This window comes from Xenopus laevis, chromosome 1L, assembly GCF_017654675.1.
Source record: "Xenopus laevis strain J_2021 chromosome 1L, Xenopus_laevis_v10.1, whole genome shotgun sequence".
NCBI lineage: Eukaryota > Metazoa > Chordata > Amphibia > Anura > Pipidae > Xenopus > Xenopus laevis.
In genome coordinates, this window is record NC_054371.1 from 178,485,961 (window position 1) to 178,503,700 (window position 17,740).

Consider the following 17,740-nt stretch of genomic DNA (forward strand, 5'->3'; position numbering starts at 1 on the left):
AATAAGGGAACCATACAATAAACTCTGTTCATGTTCATGCTCTGTTCACAAGGAGGTGTTTTACTTCCAGTAGACACTAGGGCATCCACTGAAATTAGTTAATTAAGAACAGTCATTTCATCAGAAGATGTGAACAAGGTTTTTTACCATGAGAGCTGTGAACTGAATTCTCTCTTGGAAGTGGTTGTATGGCTTTTTAGTGAGGGTGAAATACAGGGTTACTGAAATTAGCTCTTTGCATCAAGCTGACCAAGGGGACTGGTCCAAATGCCATATTGGAGTCAAGAAGGAATTCTTGATATATGTATGTAAAGTGAGATTTAGGAGGCAAAGTATCCATTGAAACACTTTTGATTTGTCCAGCTTTTTAACGTTATACTGACATTACTACCAAAATATTAAATGTGTCAGTTAAAGAGGGGGGTGCAGAACATGTCTTTGTAGAATTCAATGTTAACTGGTTGTTCGTAAAAGTTTTTGCATAATAAAACAAGATTGTTTCTGCACTTTTACTTGTCTTGGTGAGCTTAAATGGATCAGTGATTTTGGTACATTTTGGTGTGTGGTACATGGACTTGATTCAGGAAAAATACCTACAGCTATTATTGTGCGCTATGCATCAGAATGCATGTTCTGCAAAATGGAATAACCTTTTTGTGGAGAGGGGGTAGTTCACCTTTAAATTAACTTTTTGTATGATGCATAGAATGAGACAATTTGCAATTGGTTTTCATGTTTTATTATTTGTGGTTTTTGAGTTATTTAGCTTTTTAATAAGAGAGGGCCTGAATAGAAAGATGAGTAATAAAATGTAGCAATAACAATACATGTGTAGCTAGTGATGGGCGAATTTGGGCCATTTCGCTTCACCGTCCATTTTTTTTATGCCGGCGAATTTTCACAGCGGTTTCGCGAATTTAATCGCCGCTGGTGAATTGCGGGAATTTGACGCAAATTCGCGCCTGGCGAATAAATTCACCCATCACTATTTGTACAGAGCATTCAATTTTTAGATAGGTTCAGTAACCCCCATTTGAAAGAGTCAGAAGAAGAAGGCAAGTAATTCAAAAACTAAAAAAGAAAAATTAAGGCCAATTGAAAAGTTGCTTAGTATTAGCTATTGTAAGGTGAACCACCCCTTTAATTACATTAACTTCAAGAAATTGGGGCTCATTGTGCTGCAAGTTCCAGATCAGATACCCTGAAAAAATGCTTTGATAATTGCATATATATTCTGTAGGGTTTGCTTCATCAGCTCATGTATCCTTATAAGATACACAAGGATCATATAAAGGACTTGTGTAAGTCTCCATGCTTACTGTGCATAGCAAATATCTCTCATTGAGAATCCATTCATTTAACTCCAGGAATATGTAATCTGAGGTCATCCTTCATTACTGTCAATTTACCCAAGCACTGAAACAATTTTTGTTATTAAACTTGAATCCCTAAAAATATACAGAACAGGTAATATATCTATCAAAATGTAACTTTCTGCCTGGTGACTTAACAAAACAATGCAGTTAAAGTGAAGTGTAAATAGTCAATGAAAATCATATATATTCAGTTATAAATGAGGCAGTTGTGAACGGATATCAAATGCCAACACAAGCTTAAATACTATTACCTTGTATGGAGGATTATTTTGATGACCTCTCTGGTGAAGTTCTTCCAAAATCAGTAGGCAAACTGAGTTATACAGTACTGTGAGTCGAGCCAAGATTACAAACCCTCTGTGACAGATACATGCGAGTGTAGTGAGAAAGGATGTGGCTCTCTTGATGTTGGATGTTTGCATTCTGTCAATTTCACTTCTGTTTTCATGCTCTTTTAAAGACTGCCACTCGGCTGGAAAAGTCAGAAATGTCCTTATGAAGGATTCAGGCTTCATAGACTTCTCCTATTATCACATGGCTGGAGGTGGAAAGATCAGTCTGAAGCAGAAGTGGAGCAAGATAGAGGAGACCCTAAAAGAGGGAATATTTACCCACCTAAAGAATTTTAATGAAAATGACTAAGGCCAAGATAATACATATGTTGAAAAACGTAAACCGCACATGCAGTAAAAATGTATCCCTTATTGTTTGGCTATCAAATTATTATGATCAAAGACCGCATCATTGCCTGACGCGTTTCGGACTACAGTAGTCCTTAATCATAGGCTTCATAGAGTCTTATTCAAAGATCATTTAAATACACAAACGATAAAATCACGTGACATTTAAATCCAATCAAAAACAGCTTGGTCTCAAAAATATCTGTACTCGAGCAATCCCCAGTGAAGTTAAAGAAGAAGGCAGGCAACAAATGGTTAAAGGGTAACTGAATGTTGTTAACTATTGTATCAAACAAAGCAATTGATATCCCATTGCTTATTTAAACCTATAGGGCTCCTAGTTCCCAATTTAAAAATCCACAAAGCTTTGCGACGGTTAATGACAGTTAGCAGGTTACCCTGCCTAATTGGAGAAAAAACCTTTTCTATTACCTGCACACTTAGATATTTCGTATTAGTATTACAGCATTGTGAAAAAAGATTTCCCACTGGAGCATCTTTGTATATATTTTCAATAGAATATATTTGCTCCCTTATGCGATCTTTTAATCGTCGGGTAGTACGGCCGAGGTATTGAACCTGACAGTTTGTATATCGCAATAGATAAATTACAGATCTGCTATTGCAATTAAAATGTCCCTTAATGTCATATATTTCACCTGTACTATAAGATGTGAATTGTTTGTTGTTATCTGTAACATTACAACATGTGCATCTTTTTTCCCTTCACATTCAACCAAGTATTACCCATTGTATGTTTTCTGTTCCGCGACAGAGAATCGGTGACAGGACGTTTGCCAAAGTTGGGGCCTTGCGTGAAACACATTTTATTTCTGTATTTTCTAAAATAACTTTCAGTTTATGATCTCCATATAGAATTGGTAAGTATTTATACATAATAGATTTCACCTGTTGAAACTCCTTACTGTAGAAAAATAAAATAAATTGTTATCTTTGTTTTTATTATGTTGTTGTCCATATTTCTTCCTTTTTTTGGATTTTTTGAAGTTACAAGATTATTCTGAGTATGTATAGCCCTTTCATAAGCTTGCTGGACAATATCTTAAGGGTAAGATCTTTTTAATAATCTATTCTTTAAATCATTAGCATGTTGATTGTTGTAATTTGTACAGTTCCTCTTAACACGGAGAAACTGGGAATATGATTTAGCTTTAGCATGATATGGATGGCAACTATCAGCATGCAATAGAGTGTTGCCCGATATTGATAATAAGTAGTGATGGGCGATTAAGGTTTTAAAAAACATTGCCTTTTGTGAATCATCACATTATAAGTATTACTTGTGAAATATACATTCAGTACATTTTGGTTCACAGAAAGCATTGACTCTATTACTTAGCATTGACTTCCAACTTACTGCGTGACACTCAGATTAGACTGCCAACTTCCTGTATGTCAGAATACCATGAAAATAAGCAATTGCCTCCAATCAGAAATATTTCAGGACTGTCACTCAAATATTAAGGGGCACATTTACTAATGGTTAATAAACCCTCAAAGTAAAATCCTACGAATTCGAATATCGAATTTGAAGGATTTACTGCAAATCCTACGATCAAAGGAAAAAATCGTTCGATTGAATGATGAAATCCTTCGAATCGAAGGATTTTAATCGATCGATCGAAGGATTTTCCTTCAATCAAAAAAACCTTAGAAAACTGATGGGGAAAGTCCCATAGGCTAACATTGTACCTCGGTAGGTTTAAACTGCCGAAGTATGTAGTCATAGTTTTTTTTTTGAAAAGACAGTACTTCGACTATCGAATGGTTGAATAGTCAAACGATTTTTAGTTCGAATCGAAGTCGTAGTCGAAGGTCGTAGTAGCCTATTCGATGGTCGAAGTACCCCAAAAGAAAACGTCAAAATTCAAAGTTTTTTCATTCAAATCATATATATTTACATTATTATCCATTATATATATATATATATATATATATATATATATATATATATATATATATATATATATATATATAGAAGCTGCGTGTGGAGCGCACAACCAAAAGTGTAGCGAAGTCTGGGTGCCAGAGCAAGAAATAATTATACAATAGCGCTGGTGTCGGCACTCCCAAAAACATCAAAAGTCAAAAAGGCAAAAGTGCTGGTAAAAGCAGGTTTATTTTAATAAACCTGCTTTTACCAGCACTTTTGCCTTTTTGACTTTTGATGTTTTTGGGAGTGCCGACACCAGCGCTATTATATATATATATATATATAGATATATATATAGATATATAATATATATAAATATATAAACAAAGTCCTGTTCTGGTGCACTCAAAAAACATGAAAAAAATGCCTGGGTGCTGGTAAAATTGTTGCAACAAACTCCCTTGTATTTTTTTTTCAAATAAAGGGGATCCAATAGATTTTTTTCACTCACTAGCTCTTTCTAGTTTGAAATGTTTTGCTTCATTCTGAGATGAGCTTGATTGTGTGATACATTTACCACAAAGACAACTCAGAATTGCTTCACAGTGTGTAATGAAATGCGAAGCTTCTAAGAAGTAACCATGATAAACGATTGCCTGCTTCAGAAATGAGTCCTACGCTGCTACTATGAAAAAATAAATTGTTCTGTTCTTTCAAGGCAACAGTTTTGTGTATATTAAGAAATATGATGCGTGTGCCAAGGAAAGATGGGGTGAGAAACCTGTATCACTTGCTATTGTGGGAATTACATTCATCGCTATTTTACCCCTTAAGCCCCAAAGTTTTGTTGGTTTCAGGGAGTCTTGACAAGATTAGAAGGACATGACTATGTAAGGACAAGGTAAAAGCTAAGTTCTAACATAGCAGAAACTAAACTTAGGATTTATTTACAAATAGGCATGTGCTGAATCCAATATTTGGGATTCAGCCAAATCCTTTATGAATACCGCACCAAATCGTAATTTGCATATGCAAATTAGGGTCAGGAAGGAAAAAAGTAGAAAAACATTTTTAATTCCTTGTTTTGTGACTAAAAGTAATGTGATTTACCTTCCTGCCCCTAATTTACATCTGCAAATTAACACTCAGTTTGGCCAGGCGCAAAGATTCGGCCGAATCGGAATCTTGCTGAAAAAGGCCAAATCCTGATTGAATCCAGAACTGAATCCTGGATTCGGTGCGCCCCTATTTATAAAAGCAAATATTTGTGTAACATTCAACAAAAGGTTGTTGTTAAGGTTTACAAACCCAGTTTGCAGTTAAAGTAGGGATGCACCGAATTCAGGATTCGGTTCGGGATTCTGCATTTTTCAGCAGGATTCAGATTCGCCAAATCCTTCTGCCCAGCCGAACCGAATCCGATGGAAATTGCGTGACTTTTTTCCCCTTCCCACCCCTAATTTGCATATGCAAGTTAGGGTTCGGAATTCGGTTCGGTATTCGCCGAATCTATAGCAAAGGATTCTGGGGTTCGGCCGAATCCAAAATAGTGGATTCGGTGCATCCTTAAGTTAAAGTCATGAAATATCCATTATTTTAAAACCACTTGGACAAAATAGTTTTGATAACTACCCGTCAATCTACTATAGTATTATAATTGGCAAAAAAAACAAGAGATAATCATAATAGCAATTTATAACCTGATAGCCTGTAAAGTCTCCATAAGCCTCAAAATCTCATGATGTAGGTTTGAACAACAAGCTCAGATCCAGCAGCCTAGGAAAATATATGTATATGCATGTATATGTATTTATGTATGCTGATGGGTTTTTTTTGGGTTTTATGTTTAGCTGGCTGCAACCCAAAACATTTTTTGTACTTAAAGCTACTGCATTTAATAATGAATGCACGGGAATTGATAGATGTGTGTGCTTGGTGTGTCTCATTGTCTCATATAAGGCTGCACTCTATCTAATGAGGAGAGAAAAATCCTGCCTCCTTGTAGTTAATGTATATAGTTAGGTTGAAAAAAAGGAACTGGCATTAGACTGGAAAACAAAAATTACAATTCCAGCCAGTCCTCAGGTAATTCAAATAAGGGAATGAGAGACTTAATGGCCCAAGTCCTGCTTGCACTCTTACTAGAGGGGATAACTGCAGAGAAGGACCAATGAGTCTTCAGGACTAAAAATATAGGGTATACGGTTCAAGATTGCTCTGAGAAAATTATGCTACTACTGTAACAGAAGTTAAATTCTCATTATGCAATTTAAAACCTTTACCCCGAAAGAGGTACAAGAGGTACATATAAACCTGTGCATAATATGGTCACATCTACTGTGCGCAGAAGAAAAAAATGAACCGGAGACCCAACAATTTATCTAATGATTAAGAAGAACCTCTTTATACATGAACAACCACTACAAATCTTCAACGTAAGCCTATCATTGTAAGAATTTAAAGCATTTTCACTCATGGGAGTGGTTAAGCAACCCTAGACCTTATAACATAGTATTGTATAATCTATTCAATACTAAGATGATAATTTTGCTTCAGTAATAACCAATAGTAACCAGCCATATACTGTAACTTAGTCTTAGATAAAGGGGTACATTTTTCTCATGTTGTATTTATTGTATCCTCCAGTTTAGTATGAGTTAAGTTGAAAAGTCTCTGTATACTGTAGGCACTACATGATTTAAAATCTTGATATCATTTAGCTTTTTCATTTGCAGTTAGCTTAGCCATAGATGCATCTCTTGTATGTCTAGGTGAAGATAAGATTCAGATCAGTTCCAGTTTCCTTCGGGTGAGCATTGTGCCTTCATAGAAAAAAAATAATTACTTTCTAAAAAGCTTTTAAACATAAATCATTAATTTCTTTGATTATTTCCACTGAGTTTATTGCACTGCAGACAGTCCCTAGTCCTGTTTGTGCAGAGCTGATGATAAATTATGCATTGGAACGTTATCTCCCAATTACATTCCATTTATTGAGCAAAGCAATATGGTTGCCCTCAATCAACAAGTTTCATTGGCCTTATGTAAAAAATATAGAAGATGCAGTGTGGTTCATGTAAGATAAGCAAACCAATCGCACAATTAACATGGAGATTAGGAAACAAAGATGTATTATGTGGAAGACCATTTAGAGTTCACTGAAACATTTTTCTCTGCTTGTTCAGAACAAAAATTGATCTATTGCAAAAACAGAACAAATCCACAATGAGTAAAGAAGTGTAAAATACAAGGTTTGTCTGCTCTAGGTAACCACTCCACAAACTTTGCATGCAATAATCACAACAATCTATTAAACTAAAGGCTTAGTTGTATTGAGTTCATGTGAGGACCCTGGTGGTCTAGTGGGCTGACGCCTGCTGCAGTGATACGCTCTCTTCACTTGCCGGTTCTCCTATGGTGCACGCAGCGACATTTTGGTGCTAATTTTGAATATTTAAAGGGGCTTTGGGCTGGTAATCATTGCCTGTTGTTAGGTCTAACTTGTTTCTGAACTCTGCCAATCCTGACCCTTGCCTGCTTGACTATTCTGAACTCTGCTAATCCTTACCCTTGCTTGCCTGACCATTCTGAACTCTACCGGTATTGACCCTTGCCTGCCTGACTATTCTTTGAATGCTGCCTGTACCGACCCCGGCCTGATTGACCTTGCTTAAACTCCGCCTGTACCGACTCTGGCTTGCCTGACTACGATTTTCGTCTATTGTTGCCTTCCGTACAAAACCTTGGAAACGCACGTGCCCTTTGCTCGTTCAGAACATCTGCCTTGCTCCTCTCTAGGTAAGACCTGGAGGCATCTGAGTAGCTGAGTGCTCCTCCCAAGGCCAAAGGCGGCTGCTACAGGTGGAAGATTGAGCTGTGACCAGGGAGCTTAGCACTTCTTCTGAATTTAGGGAGCTGTACGTTCATTTCCTTTTTTTTGGCTACTGAGATCTTATTTCTCATGCTCAGTGATCATCTACACTTGACTCATTTTCAAAATAGTTGTTAGGTCTATGGTACTGAATACTGCGTCAAACTCTACAAATGATCAAAAGCAGTAATAACTAATTCAGATTATATCCCATTCACTTGGATTCACAGAATGTACTATTCAGTTGGAATCCAGAATGGATATCAGCATTTGGATTAACACCATGCTTGATACAAATGAAAGGTTTTGTGTGCCATAGCCCTAAAATAAGCAGCTGCAAAAAAGCAATTGTGGTGAATGTGTTCATTGTTTAAATGGCACTTTGTTTAAGTGGAACTTCTGCAAATTGGAAGCTGTGGTGTCACCATTTAAAATAAAAAAAATACTGTCAGCACCCTTTGAAAAAAACTAGTTTAGTGTCAGTAATGTAGGATTTGATTGTTCATGCCAGAAAGTTCTTGCAATGGCTAACAAAGTCCCTAATTGGACCTGAAGATTTTTGTTTCCAAAGTAAAATAGCTTAAATAGCTTACAGCAAAAATATTCCCCTCATTTAGCTACATACATTCTGAACTGCCTAGAATAAACATAAATGTATTTTTTTACTCAGACATATCTAATTAAAAGACATTATGGTCCCCATTATGGTCCCATATCAAACCATATCCCAACTCAACTTAGGCTAAAAGTCTAATGCAACCCCTTCATCACTATGTTACATTGTGAAGTGATGGTTTCTACAACCTAGAAGAGCCTGAAACCAAAGCAGATGGACTTCAAATCTATCACTTCACAATAGAACAAGGTGGTGGGGGTGGCATGACACTGTGAGCCTAAAGAGGTGACAAACAGAGAGACCACACAGACAGATTATCATGGCTTGCTTCCAATCTGTGGAATCAGGTATGTTTATGTCCATGTAAATAGTTACAGTATAGTTTTATATTATAATTCTTAAAGGATTATAATATAATATTAGAAGATGTTACCAAATCTTGTAGCGTCATAAAAACTATATAAAGAAAAAAAGGAAGTAAAATACATATATGCTTATCTCTTAATAATACCATTCGATTTTGCTATCTTATACATAAATAGAAAAAAAATAGAAACTAAGGAGCATTTATAATTTATATTCTCCCAAATCAGTTTGGGTTTAAAAATTGCCAAGTTAGGCATATGATGGTGTTTTTGCAAATAAATGGACATTTTAGAGTAGGGTTTTTAAAGTTTTTTTGGAGCTGATATGGCCACCCTGGAGGTCAATGAGAAAAATAGCTGACTTTGTCCAATTCACCTAAAATCCAGAAAACCGGACAATTCCCCTGTCATAGCCAACAATACAATAAGGGATTTAGTTAAATATACAAGAGTTTCATCATTTTACTAGGTCTCCTAATTTTAGCCCTTTACTGTTTGGCCAGGGGGTTGATTGCGAGGGCAAAGTGAAAGAGAACAGCCTTGCCTTGTCCCTCTGCCCAGGGAAAATTCATCTGAGAGGGTGGAGTTAACCTTAATTTTGACTATGGGACTATGATACAAAGCCCAAATAGAGAAAGATGGATGGAACGCTAACTCTATTTAGTAGTTTTGAAATCGTTTGCAGTATGGAGTAATACTACTACCTGGCTGCACTACACTAAAACAATAAAATAACCTGACTGCATTTTTGTGTTTCCAAACCAGTTTGCTCAGATCGGATTCCACTACTCCCCAGAGCCTGCTCATTGGTCCTTTGCAAAGATTTTTTAATCTACGTTAACAAGGCCTGTAATTTCTCAATTTTAAGGATTAGATAAATGATAGCTTGGGTGCTGGAATATGGCAAATGATTATCATCAAGAATGGATTTGTATAATTTGCATAATATAGGAGCTAAGGTATTGTAGCGTGTTCCAATCACGAGACAAGAAATTGCAAATTTGATATAATCTATTGTAATGTTGGTTACTAGGCACTTTTTTTTATCCTATTGTGTTTTAATCCTTTTACAAGAAGCCAGAAGATTTTAGTATTATGAAGTAATTGTGACCAGTCAGCCAAATAAAATTCTATAATCTGTACAAATCATGCAAGCCTGAGTATTACTAAAATGTGGCAGGGTATAGTAAATTAATGGTCAAATTGCCCTTTGAATTGCCCGCATTGAAAATGAGACTACTGAAACACTGAAACACTGAAAGTAGGTTTGCCATTATTATTTCACAAGTCTGTCCATCATTAATAGGGGAAAAAACAAAAAATATTAGGATGGAGGATATTGTTTTAAAGAAAAAGTTGACAACTCTAACTAAAATGAATGATCTTCATGTCTTTTTGCCTAATTTGTCTTTTGTGCCTTTTTCAAGAAGTTACTGCTAAGGAGCAACATTTGTTTCAGTCTCCATTCCACAGTATGTGGCACTTTGTAGTATGTTATGTGTCAGACTCTCAGATTCACTGTAGCTGACTGGCACATAAATTTATTAGTCTAATCATTTAGTCATCACTGCCTATTCACAAATAATTACCCTTTCATCCTTACAGTGACAAAGTGTCTCTTCTGAAAGAAAGAGAAATAATTAATTTATATAGAAACCTGTTCTGTTGGATTAGTGTATGCACAGAATTAGGACAGTCGGTTTCAGAATCTTTGCGGCTTTGGGGGCACTCAATTTTTTTCTTTTGAAAAGTAAATGTTACCCAAGTACATCAAAAAAATCTGTCTAATGTGAATATTCAGTTCATATATGATATAGATTTGATACATTTTCCCTCTGGAGTCATTGTTTGCCAATGCTTTGGTTTCTTTTCAGGTCATTATTATACGTGCACTGGGATAGTTAAAAAGAGTGGAGGTCTTGCGGAACACTCATTGTATGCCAATGTCCTTGAATGCCATTAACCTACTTTATGCCCATTGTTTTGTGGCTGAAAAATAATGATGGGGGCTCCATATGTGTTTTTATTGGAGAAGGCCTTTACTCAAACATGTGTGTAGTGTTATTGAGTGTTGTAAATAATATAAAGGAGTGTATTTGATAACAAACATATATATAGAGGGATTGTAATAAAAGTAATTAAAGGAGAAGGAAAGCTCCAAGACGGTTTATTGTCAACAGATTAGCCTCAATAGCGCAAGCTAGAACGCTATATTTATTCTGCAAAATGCTTTACCATACCTGAGTAAACAGCTCTAGACACTGTCTATGTTTGTTTAGGATAGAAGCTGCCATATAAGCTTGGTGTGACATCACTTCCTACCTGAGTCTCTCCCTGCTCACTTACAGCTCTGAGCTCAGATTACAGCAGGGATGGAAGGAGGGAGGGAGGAGCAAACTGAGCATGCTCAAGCCCTGACCTGGAGGTTTATGCTGAAAACAGGAAGTCTGATACAGAAGCCCACGCGTACATAATAAATGTTGTGTTTCTTTTGACAGAGGACTCAGAGAAGCATTACTTTGAGGGTTTACTGGTGTATTTATATAGGCATTTCTGATAAAGCTTATTTAATTTTAGCCTTTCCTTCTCCTTTAATGGAAAAAAATATTTGTAATGTGAAAAATGAATTCTTTGCGCAAACTATTTTTCCTCTGCATGAATTTCATTATAGCTTTTGTAGAGCTTTTTAGCAAGCTCCTTCACCAGTGGAAAAAAAATTGCAAATGTTAAAGCTTGCACCTGTGCACAGCCCTTACGTTTGCCCCAAATGAGTATGTCACCTTTAAGCAGGCCTTGAAAGAGCACTTTGCACAATACAATTTGCCATGTAATATCTGTCTAATGAAGAAGATTACATTGTGGGAATGCAAATTTGTATTTTAATGTATGCAACTTTTATTCCAAGTATTCCCCTGATGCAATATGAATATTCCTGTAGTATAATGTAATTCCACACCGTCTTTTGATGTCCACAGATAAAAGAATACTGTGACTGTAATGTCAACAGTAAATTAAAACCTCAGTTAAACAAGAAATTGTAAGTATATGGAAAGCCACAGTTTCCACCCAGTCCTGGTCCATGGGTCCATTAAGAATCTTACATGTGATTATGATTAGGGTATAAATCCATTGGAAGGGTCTAGTTTTCTAGAATTATGTCTATCGTTACTAAAAAGTTCGGAGAAAGATCACTCAACTTCCTTTTGTTTCATTGAAACTCATTTGAAGCACCACTTCCACAATTAGCTTTACGGGTTTGTTCTTCTCTTACTGTGATATAACTTTTAACACTGCCTCCATGGGAACTGCAGGAACAAGAATATTTACCCCATATGTAAAAAAGGCACAAAGATGTTTGCTTTTAAACCAATGCTCATTGTTTCTATAGGCAATAAGAACAGCAGCAAACTTTGCACCTTATATTACATTACAACCCTTATGGGGAAAGGTAATAAAAGTTGCAAAGAGCAAAACAATTCGCAGAATAAAAATCCACATCTCGCAATGTAATATTGTTCCTTAAACTGTTTAATTGCTCACTCTTAAGAAGTGCTTGAAGGTGTCGTAATCTTTTGGAGAAAACATAACGACTTTTTCAGTAAGAAGTTTTATTACATTAACTGCGCATTGGCGCAAACTATAAAATGGTCTTCCACTGTCGGAAGCGGTTGCTAAACAGTTTCCAGGTTCGCAAAAATTATATTTAATTTGCGCAAAACAAAAATTTGTTTGCACAAAGGCATAACTTTTCACATTGCGAATAGTTTTTTTGTTACCGACTTTTATTAGATTCCCCCATTAGAACCCAATGTTTACTTTGCTACTAGTGATGGGCGAATTTGCACCGTTTCGCTGAAAAATTTTGCAAATTTATTCGCTGGCGGCGAATCGCGCAAATTCGCCGCGAATTTGTGCTTGGCGAATAAATTCGCCCATCACTATTTGCTACTTTAAATATACTTGTAAAGAAATAGCAAATAATTCATGTGTGAGGAGAAATGTGTTCACCACAAATGAAGTTGGTTTCACAGTTCGAGAAACACTGATCTAAGCACAAGCCGGCAGTTGCAGTGCAGAAATAAGACAGAATGCGGAGGTCGCTGCATTAGAAAAGCTACAAAAAGAGGCAGTTATGCTTCCATGGTAAGGCGGGTCATCGAGTTCTAATAAAAGCAGTGTGTCCCATTAGAAAAGATGCCTACAGTCTCAAGTGCTGCTCAAATAATTGGTCTGTTGTTTCAACAAACACAAAGCTGTTTCTTAGTGATCCCCTCTATTATATAGTAAAGCATACCTATCCTGATGGGAATGGTCAGATTGGAAGTTATCTGTATATCTTGTTGTACACAATAGTCATGGGCGAATTTGTTCAGAAAAATTTGTGAAATTCAATTTTGACAAATTTTATACGAGCACCTATTTTGTCCAAATGCATTAAAGTCAATGGGTGTCTGAATAATTATTAAGCGCAGATTTTCATTGCAGTTTCGTGAATTGATTCGATGGCGGTGAAACGTTGAAATACACTGCAAATTCGCGTCTTCCAAATTTATTCGCCCATCACTAGTACACAAAGAAATAAAAAATATTTCTAGGCATAGTTTAAGTTTCAAAAGGAACCATTGCTAGCAGACATCATAATAGAATATGTGATAGTATATATATATATATATATATATATATATATATATATATATATATATATATATATATATATATATATATATATATATAGATATATATATATATACATATACAGTCTATCACCGGAAACAAAATGTGTATTAACACAGGCTGAGAATCGTGGATCCCCTGACCTCTATAAGCTCATAGACACTGTATTGGCCTTGTTACAGACACACTGAGCTGGTTTCGGTATGGAAACACAAGTAAGCTCACCCAGCACCCTTCTCTCAGTGGAAGGGAGGAGGTGGACCATGGCTGCCATGGGCAACCCTTTGGGTTTGTTAGTAAAACTCTATTAGCCCTTCAGTGGTGGCGAGATTAGCAATTTCCCACTTCTGATGCATTTGACACCACTTGGCCACAGGTGAACCCAAGGAAGGCAGCTTTACTTCATCCCCCAGGATATTTTGAGTTTTGTCCTTACCAAATGTTATGCTCATGTTTGGATAATGTATGTGTTTTAACCTTTCCATTTGTGTCACAGCTTTAACGTTTTTTTACACTGCCAATGTAATGCATTGGATTTAAATTTGGTGAGTTAAGCCTATGGTTTGCCCCCAATTGCGGCAGGAGACGCATGTTATTTGTGTTTTCACTTTGTGCCTACTGACCCGTTCAGCAGCTGGCATAATTTGTTAAGTCGTGGTTATATAGTGAATAAAGTACCCCTCTTGTAAAATATAAGGATATTATAAGTTACCGAGGAGTTTCATGACCATATAAAACACGAGGCCGGAGGCCGAGTGTTTTTATACAGGTCATGGAACTCCGAGGTAACTTCTAATATCCTCATATTTTACAACTGGGGGTACTTTATTTATTATAATACACAAATTTCAGTGAGTCATGTGACAGAAATGACATCAGAACTCACCGTTTATAACTGATGACATCAGAACTCACCGTTTATAAGGATATAATTTACAGGATATTCATGGCTTTTGTGTATTATAATGTTATTAATAATAAAGCCGTGGACATTATTTCCTCCAGCACAGTGTTGAGTGTTCTTCTTCAGCATTCGCTGGCCACAGCTTTTGGTTTAAAATTCTGGCCCATGAGACAGCCATATAAAATCTGTTCTGTCTGTGTCTGTACACACTATTTCCATGCATCTGATTCCCAAAGAAACTTTCCCAGTGTGCCTTCTACAATCAGACCTGTTTGGTCCCTCCAGTTCTGGAGTAAATGTTACTGTATACTTGTGTGATGACGAGAAGGGACAGTGGGGTGTAGCAATATTCCCAGAATAAAATATGTTTAAAAACACATTTGGCAATAATGATTCTGTCTAGGCACATACTACATTTTATAAAAGCTTTAATCGATTTGCGTAAGAAGGTTGTTATGCCCATGTGCCCTTTGTGAACAGATAATTTATTAAGGTTTCAACCAAGTATTATATTATTTACCTCCACTACTGTAGATGCTAATTGTAGGGTAATGTTTGCAACTGTTTAATTCCAGTAAAAAGTAGAAAAGGTCAGCACCGTACCCTGTTGAAGCAGAGCTACAATGTAATAAAGGCAGGTGACAAAGGAAATAGTGTGTGTTATTAGTGCTACAGTACATACATAAAAATAAACATACATTACTTTATACTCTAGCAACCTGGTGTATGTTGTTTATCAAGTTGCCGCAGAATAGACTTCTCAAATCCCTTAGCAGCTTGCTAATACAATATATTCCGTAAAGGAAAATTTCATTTTCAGAAATATTTCCAGCAGCTGTTGTATAAAATTGAAATTAGGGGAGAAATCGTCTCAGACACAGATTTTTAACAACTTTGATGGCCTTAGATATCACAAAATCATAACTTATACGGTATGATTTTTGTGTACAGTAACTTGCAATCACACAACTATTATACAATGTTGTATATGTTCTTTTTTTAAGAATGTTATCCAGAGGTAATAATACCTTAGTTCTGTACTGAACTCAAAGCACAACAATCTTTTGGTAGAAGCAGGGTAATAGGAACCTCTAATTTGATTTTAATCTATCCCATATGTAATAAAAAGCACTAAGTTTGCCCTAGTGCAGTAACCTATAGCAACCAGGTATGCTAACTGCTGACTAGTTGCTATAGTGATTAGACCTGTAGCAAACTGAGCACCTTTAAAATCATATCCCATGTCTTCTGCCAAAGTCACAGTTTTGAACTCCAGATTAGAAAAGTATATAAAAGAAATATTGTGCTAGATGCAAATGTTATTGATAAGTAAACAATCTTAAAAGATAGGAAAGCCTGCATTTCACCTTCAGTTATGCATCTTCCTGTCTGTCAATGAAACTAGCGATTGGCTGCTAGAGGAAGCAAACATATAGAGCTTCAGAACCCAATAAATAAATGATATGGATAACACGCAAAAACCCAAATGCAAATTGTCTTAGAATTCCACATATTAAAAATGTGAAGGTGAACTCTTACTTTAACATCAGAAAGACTAGTAGCATTTCCATACTAACAGCAGTACAGGTATGGGACCTGTTATCCAGAATTCTCGGACCTGAGGCTCTCCAAATAACAGATCTTTCCGTAATTTGGATCTTCATACCTTAAGTATGCTATAGAATAACCAGTTCTAAGCAACTTTTCATTTGATCATCATTATTTTTTTGTACAGGTTTTAAATATTTTGCCTTCTTCTTCCGACTCTTTCCAGCTTCCAAATGGGGGTCACTGACCCCTTCTAATAACAAATGTACTGCAACGATACACATTTATTGTTATTGCTACTTTTTATTACCTGTCTTTCTATTCAGGCCCTCTGCTATTCATTTTCCAGTCTGTTATTCCACTCAGTGCATGGTTGCTATGGTAATTTGGACCTTAGCAACCAGATTGCTGAAACTGCAAACTGGAGAGCTGCTGAATAGAAAGCTAAATAACTCAAAAACCATAAATAATAGAAATTGAAAACCAATTGCAGATTGTCTCAGAATATCACTTTCTACTTCATAATAAAAGTTATGCAAAGGTGAACAACCCCTTCAATCTACTAGAAAGTCATGAGAACAATAAATAAACCCAATAGGATTAATTATATCTTATTTTGGATCAAGTACAAGGTACTGCTTTATTATTTCAGAGAAAAAGGAAATCATTTTTAAAAATTTGAATTGTTTGGATAAAATGGAGTCAATGGGAGATGGCCTTTTTGTAATTTGTAGCTTTCTGGTTATCTGGTTTAAGAATAACGGATCCCATTCCTGTACTGTATTATCTTTGGCTAAACACTAACAGTGGATATTGGCTTGTGATTGCAACAGTTAAACTTTCTCTGCACTCGCACTGGGGTGTAGCATACGTTGCTTACTCATTTGTGCTACTTTACTTTCCTCCAGAAATGAACAAGGTTAAATAGAATTCCATTTCTGGATGGGTTCCCAGAGAAGGTGGGCGAGAAGTATTGTCAGTACTGGTAATTGCACCATTTACAATGACACCATTTTCCCTAAGTCACAGTAAGAAATCGAAGAACTGAAAAAAGAACAGGATGGGAATTTAAAAACTTACATATGTAACATGTCAAGAAGACATATATAGCAACATATAGGCACTTATGCTGAGAAGATTCTGAAACCTGTTGTTTGTGTTTTTACGATATACAGGGTCGCTCAGCTGAATTAATGTTTAGGTATTCACTTTACTAGAAACCAGATTGATGGTATCCCTAGACCTCACAGGGCCCCTGTGCAGCTGTACATTCCAAACAAATGATATGTTCCTCCCTGGTTTAGTAAAACGGACAGATCTGTCAATAGTGATGGGCGAATTTATTTGCCAGGCATGGATGTGCAGCGAATTTCGCCACCTGCGAATTGTTTCACGAAACTGCTGCGAAAATTTGCTGTGAAACAAAAGTCGATAGTGTTAAAATCGATGCGCATCAAAGTAATTTTGACACCCATTGACTTTCAGTGAAGCAAAACGGGACAGATTTGCCTATCACTATCTTTCAACTGTCAAAGTGCTGCTTCACTACGGTTTTAATGTATATGGAATGTACCCTGATGACAGCATGGTGGCTTAACAATTTCATGATCATAAACTAGTAAACCAATGTATATGTTTCTATAAAGAAGGAATTACTAATAAAATAGGGGTCTGGGAATTAGAATTAATCAACCCTGCTTATTGTAATAGTTTAATAGTTTTCACTTTTTTACCAACTAAAATATTACACATATATTACAAATATTTGCAGCATTTTGTTCTACCATAAAAAAACATGCCGATAAATAGTGG

At 36.1% G+C, this 17,740-nt stretch overlaps 1 protein-coding gene across 1 annotated transcript in view; it reads right to left on the reverse strand.

Moving 5' to 3' along the window:
* Positions 1-2,032, reverse strand: part of cmklr1.L (chemerin chemokine-like receptor 1 L homeolog) — a 34,154-nt gene extending 32,122 nt beyond the window's left edge. Inside the window, exon 1 of the mRNA XM_018226783.2 lies at positions 1,628-2,032. The gene's annotated coding sequence lies outside the window, so the exon portion shown is untranslated. The remainder of the gene's footprint in view (positions 1-1,627) is intronic.
* Positions 2,033-17,740: the final 15,708 nt, after the last annotated feature.